Source organism: Lepisosteus oculatus, chromosome 11, assembly GCF_040954835.1.
Source record: "Lepisosteus oculatus isolate fLepOcu1 chromosome 11, fLepOcu1.hap2, whole genome shotgun sequence".
Lineage (NCBI taxonomy): Eukaryota > Metazoa > Chordata > Actinopteri > Semionotiformes > Lepisosteidae > Lepisosteus > Lepisosteus oculatus.
Genome location: NC_090706.1, coordinates 40726850 through 40732903, shown reverse-complemented (window position 1 = coordinate 40732903; position 6054 = coordinate 40726850).

Below are 6054 nucleotides of genomic sequence, written 5' to 3'. Positions count from 1 at the left end.
GTCAGTAATATACATAATATTGGAGAAAGCTGAAAAACAGTAAATCCCAGCTGGACCTTAAATGGTTTACAGTGAATTGAACATAAGCTTTCTTGTTGACTATTCAGAGCAAAACACCTTTTGCCCGTGTCTGTCTGCAAGTCTCTTCATAACTGCACACACACTGTCATCAAGGCAGGTTCGGGCAGGAGGGTCATACAGTTGAAAGAAAATAAAGAAATGTATTGCAATTTCTATAGCTTACACACTGGACACTCTCTCAAGTGTGAAAAACATCCCAGAGCTTCCACTCAAGTAACCAGGATTCAGCATTAATATAAAATGTACTGTACTTGATATTACCTGGTATAGCTGAATGCAGAGTTGCCTGCTGCCTCCTTGCTATCATTTCAAAGCATAATATGCAGAAATATTACTATATATTACTGTGTACTTTTTCTTCTCTTGGTAAACACTGTTGTTTCAATTTACAGTGCATCAATAATAATTAGATTTGATGCCCTTTGATATTACATATAATACAGTATATACAAACCCCACATTCACATCTTATTCTGCAAAAGTCTTAGATATCTTGACAGTTTGGAGTTACTATATGCCGTATATGCTATGAGTATTAACAAATTACTTCAAGCTAATGCTCATGTTTTCCACTCTTATTATATGTTTGACTACTATTAAAGGGGAACTGCAAATATTAAATATTAATATAATATTACTGCCATTGATTAGTTATGATGATGTTCTTAAAGGGAGGCCTTTCTCACTGTGCCTGTCTGTCCAAGTGTTCAGATATCCTGAGAACACAAAAAGAAAATATCTAATTTCACTAAAAACGTGGACAGAATTTATACAGAGCCCACCCCAGCTAAAAAAAAAGCTTCACCGCCTTGTTTCCATTTCAGTACTCTTTGCCTACAACCTGAAGTGGAGCTCTAATTGTCTCTTTATGGCAAACAATATCTCCCCACTTCATCAGTAGGAATGTAAAGGAAGCAGATTGATTCAGGCCATAAACAACCCAAAGCTGACAGAAGAAATGAGCCATTGCACTTTCAAAAGAAGCTGTGATTGCGTTTGAAAAACAAGCTCCTTCATTTGATTTAACTCCTCCTCTGTTTATTTTGCATGCAATTTACATTTGCTGGGTATGCTTGGCCCGCGCGTTGGCACGACTCCCTCATCCCCACCATCACTGCTGAGTTCACATTCTGTTACTCACCGAAACACATCTCGTCTGCTGCTACCTTTTATATTAATGTACTTTGTCTGCAGTGTTAATTTGCACCTCGGCATCATAATCTCTTATGTGGAAAAGTGTTCATCATGTTGAGATGAATAACACACAATCATTGTAAATTAGGTCTTGTCGGCAATATTATTTAATGAATCCCTGCAATTTGATGTTACAGTTGGCAAATGCAATTAGTTTTTCTACCCACCAGTCCATCGCAGGACACACACACACCAAGGACAGGACACCAGTCCATCGTGGGACACACACACACCAAGGACAGGACACCAGTCCATCACGGGACACGCACACACACACCCCAGACAGGACACCAGTCCATCGCAGGAAACACACACACACCAAGGACAGGACACAAGTCCATCGTAGTTAAGTCATTGAAAAATAAATCCCAAAACTCAAAATAATGTTGCATTTCCAAACCTCTATATAGTTGGTGTAAAAAACACAAAACAGTTATAAAGACAGCAAATTACAGAATAAGCACATATAAGAGACAAAAGAAGTTAGAGGTGCAGCAGAAGTTACAAGGTCATTAGAAAATGGAGCGACACAGACTCTAATGAAATAAAAGCCTTTCTGAACAGAAGGTTTTGAGTTTGAAATTTAAATGCACTCAGCGTACAGTAGGTGACTCTCTGTCATACTTGGGGATAGAATTCCAGAGCTTTGGGGTGGAGCCAGCGAAGACCCTGTCACCCCTAGAATATGAACTAGATTGAGGCACATAGAGAAGACCAGACTCAGATGAATGAAGGTTGCGAGGTGGGGAGTGGGACGATAGTAGCTCACACAGGTACTGAGGTGCCAAGACACATACAGCCTTACAGGGGAGCAGGAGGATTTTGAAGTTGACTCAAAACCTGACAGGAAGCCAGTGCAAGGACACCAGGGCAAGCATCAAGCATCAGGACGGAAAACAGGAGGCGTGCCTCTACAATGAGGAGTTACTGGTTCTGGACAATCTGCCCGGCTGTGTTATAATGAAGCTAACACTCTGTACTGATTAGGTACGAGCAAGAAAATTATGTTTTCAAAGCTGCTGTTGAGTCAGTCAGGATTCTGCTTTGACACAGACTTGTTTTCAGCACACAGACTCGCAGCTGCATGTGTCTGAGCACGTTTGAGTGTCACTGCCAGGCTGATTTCAGGCTGAGGGTTCGGGTGCTACTGCTGTGAGGAGACTGGATCACAAGCAATCATTCCTTCTGATTGGTTCAATAAAAGCTGAAACGTACCGCATGTTTGTCAGGGGCAACAGCATGACTATTGTCTCATTCCAGTGGAGCGAGAATCTCAAGACCGTGGGGAGATGAGGACATAAAGACGTAAAGTCTGTGCTCTGTGGTAAAGCAACAGAAAGCTGAACACCAAGTGTGTGATCTGTCTGCATCCTGAGATGATGAAACAGCGAAGGAAGGATTTTGGACTTATTATTCTACACACTTCAATTTAATGAAGAAGAACCATGTTTTAATTCTGGTTTATAAATGACCCATAATAAAACAAACTGGCAATATTCCTTCTTGCACATTTACAATATAATGGGAGTTATGGCATTTTTGTTGTGGGACACTATTTGTGGAAACTGTAATTTTAAATAATATGATTTCGAATTTGATTTTTGCCCACTGACACAAACCTAAAATATTTATTACCTTGTTTTGCTGACTCCCAGCTTGATTACAATATAATACAGGGGCTGGCAAAGTGATGAATGAATCTCGCATTGCCTTCAAATGAATAAGGAAATAAGCACGCCTGTTTTGAGTACTTACTCTGAACAAGTAATCTTTCAAAAGCAATGATATTATTTTAAAAATGCATTTTGCAACTATCATGGGCAAAAATGATGTTTAGACTTGGCTTGAAGCTGTAATGAATATCACCGATTTCAAAGTAATCTAATTATTTTCAATAATAAGATGGAGCAGAACACTGAGACGTCTGCTCTCCATCGCCACAGCAGCAGGAGAGCATTATTAAAATATCAACTTTCTGACTCTGAAAGAACAAGACAGGAATATCAATCAGTCACGGCCACAGTTCCTTGCCAATAGAAAGCAACCTGAGTTACACAGCACAAGAATTAACATTGTTATATTAAAAACAAATAAAACGTACGACCCAGCTCCATCTTTGAGGTTCCAGACATACAGTGAGTGTGCAATACTTTTCTTGTCAATACGGCATGCTGGTGTCTGTTGAGTTTCGGCTATATTTACCCGCTATGACTTTTTTGTTTATTAAAAAATATATCTTATCCGGCTGTGGCAATATCACAGTATGCTGCTATTATTTATGAACTTCCTGTGGTATTGCGGCAGACAGATAATATATTTTTAATAAATATTTCATTTTTTGGCCACTTGTCCATGTGGTCACTGTAGCCATTTCTCCTGATTCTTGCCTTGTTTCTTACCCTTGTCGCATTCCAGCTTTTTGACCAGCTCCTGTCCTTATTACTTCTGCTGTTTTCTCTCCTGGATCCTCTGTGTTTCTGTTCCTGGGCCTTTTGGGGTTTTTCTCAGAGGGCCTTCCTGGTTTCTGTTTTCAGCCTGTTCTTGGACTTTGCCTGATGATTTAGTCTTCTGGTTGTTCCTGTAGTCCCTAGTCTGTTGGTTCCTGCACAGGGTCCACTTCCCTGACCATCACCCATCCAGGCTGATCTTACAGCTATGAGTCTCCCAGGTGGGGCTGCTAGCGAAGGAAATAAATTGCCCCTTGAGGAAAATGAAGCCTTACTGTAACGAACAGTTCTTTCCGGACCCTATGCGGACGACACAATCCGAAGAAGTGGGGAAACACTAGGGAAACGTCATGCAGGAATACGGGGCTGAAAACAGGGGGGCGTGTCCAAGGTGCGCTGGTGCACGGGGGAGGTGTGGCCGAGGCGAACAATCCAAAAGAGTAATCCTTAGGGAAAATCCAAAACACACGAGTAAGTCCAAAACCAGGAGATCCATCAAAACACGGAATTAAAACTAGAGGCTGGGTCGGAATCGGCGGACAGGGAACGGGAACGGGAACGGGAACGGGAACGGGAACGGGAACGGGAACGGGAACAGAGATTAAAACCTTAACGGGACCAGGCGCTTCCAGGTCCCGGACTCGCACGGTACGGAAACCAGATGCAGAGCCCGGATGAGCATCAGCGCCTGGCTTTTAAGGTGGGCTGGGAATAGGAATCAGGTGCACGGAATGAAGTCTTAAGTGAAAGGGCTGGAGCACCCTTAAGGAGGAGGGACTATAATCGTGACACCTACTTTGTCACCTAGCTGGGCTACACGACAGTGGTAGATGAAGTGGATAACCTCATATATGTGCAGTACTTACGGATCCTTAGAGATGACAGACATTATACAAATGATTATTATTACTACTAATGCTACTAATTAACAACACAAGAAAGGCACAAAAGGCTCTTCAGCCCATCTCTCCGGGTTGCTTTCTTGTGCATTTTATTGATCCACCAATCAAGCTATTTCTTCCAGAAGCTCCAGGTGGTTAGTTGCACAGCTCATTCAGTCCATTTCTGGACTCAGGGCCACTTTCCTCAGTGAAAAGTCCATCATTCTGCAGCAGGATGGATCAGGGCGGGACATCCTCATACTTAAAGTGCCAGCAGAGTATTTACGGGCAGTACATTTTAGTGCATCACCATGTGTGAAATCTTCAGTAAAATCTAAAATTTTAGGTGGCTAAGGAACATGCCAACATATGCCAGAATCCTCCACTATTTAAACCTGCAGTACATCTGGACTCCTCGGTCCAGTCCCACAGTCTGAGCAGAATTCGGTGTGCTCAGCCACACCTCCTCTCCAGCAGCCTGAACTCCTGCCCTTCGTGGGGGAGTGAGGTCACACGCTGGGGCAGGAGGAGCCGCGGGCTGCTGGGAGCCCCCCTCTGTCTCCAGCACGCTCCTTTTGTCAGTACCAGTCACCTTCATCACATCCTCATGAAAGGAGTCTTGCGGACTAATTGAGAAATTAATAATAACGCCCGGAGAAGAACTGCAACAATAAGCACACTGCTCCGTCACAGCAGAGGCGAGGAATACTGATGAGCAGGTAATACGTTCGGGTCACACACTGTGCATTCATATTTTATGATGATCTAAGTCCACATGATGTAAAATGTCAGTCATCATGCCCATGATTTCCAAAGTATATGCAGTATAAGGGTTAATAAGCTGCTGTATGTGTTCTACACATTATTTTATGAGAAGGAGTAGCCATTTATTAATGATCCCTAAACTTGTATTTGGGGCAAGCCTTGAATTATAATCCTTTTTAAAAACAATTTTAATGATCAGATGAATTAAATTGCTTTGCACCAGAACTAATAAGACATTTATTAATGATGATTACAGAATTATGAGGACAAGTAATGTGTTAATTGCCCAACCTCAATCATTACAACTAATACAGCTGAGTAATTCCCTATTTATATGTTTAAAACAGGGATTTATAGACAAAAGTTCTTTAAAATTTAGCAACTCCATATGACATGATTACCATGAGTAAAATCAATAATCATTCTTATATTTAAATTATGGTAAACAGCAGAAATAAATGAGCTGAGTGAGATCTCCCTGTATTCTCCATTTACAGCTTCAAAGGCAAGCAGCTGTTTAGATTAAATGACTCAGTGTTTTACGGTAACAAAAATAATCCAGAAAGAAAGAAAAACCAAATTATTTTGCATGGCCTGCATTGTTGACAAAGACCTTTCTTCTGGCATGCATGTCAGGCTGCCAAATTAGAATGAAATAGATTGTTTGAAATACATCAGACATAAGA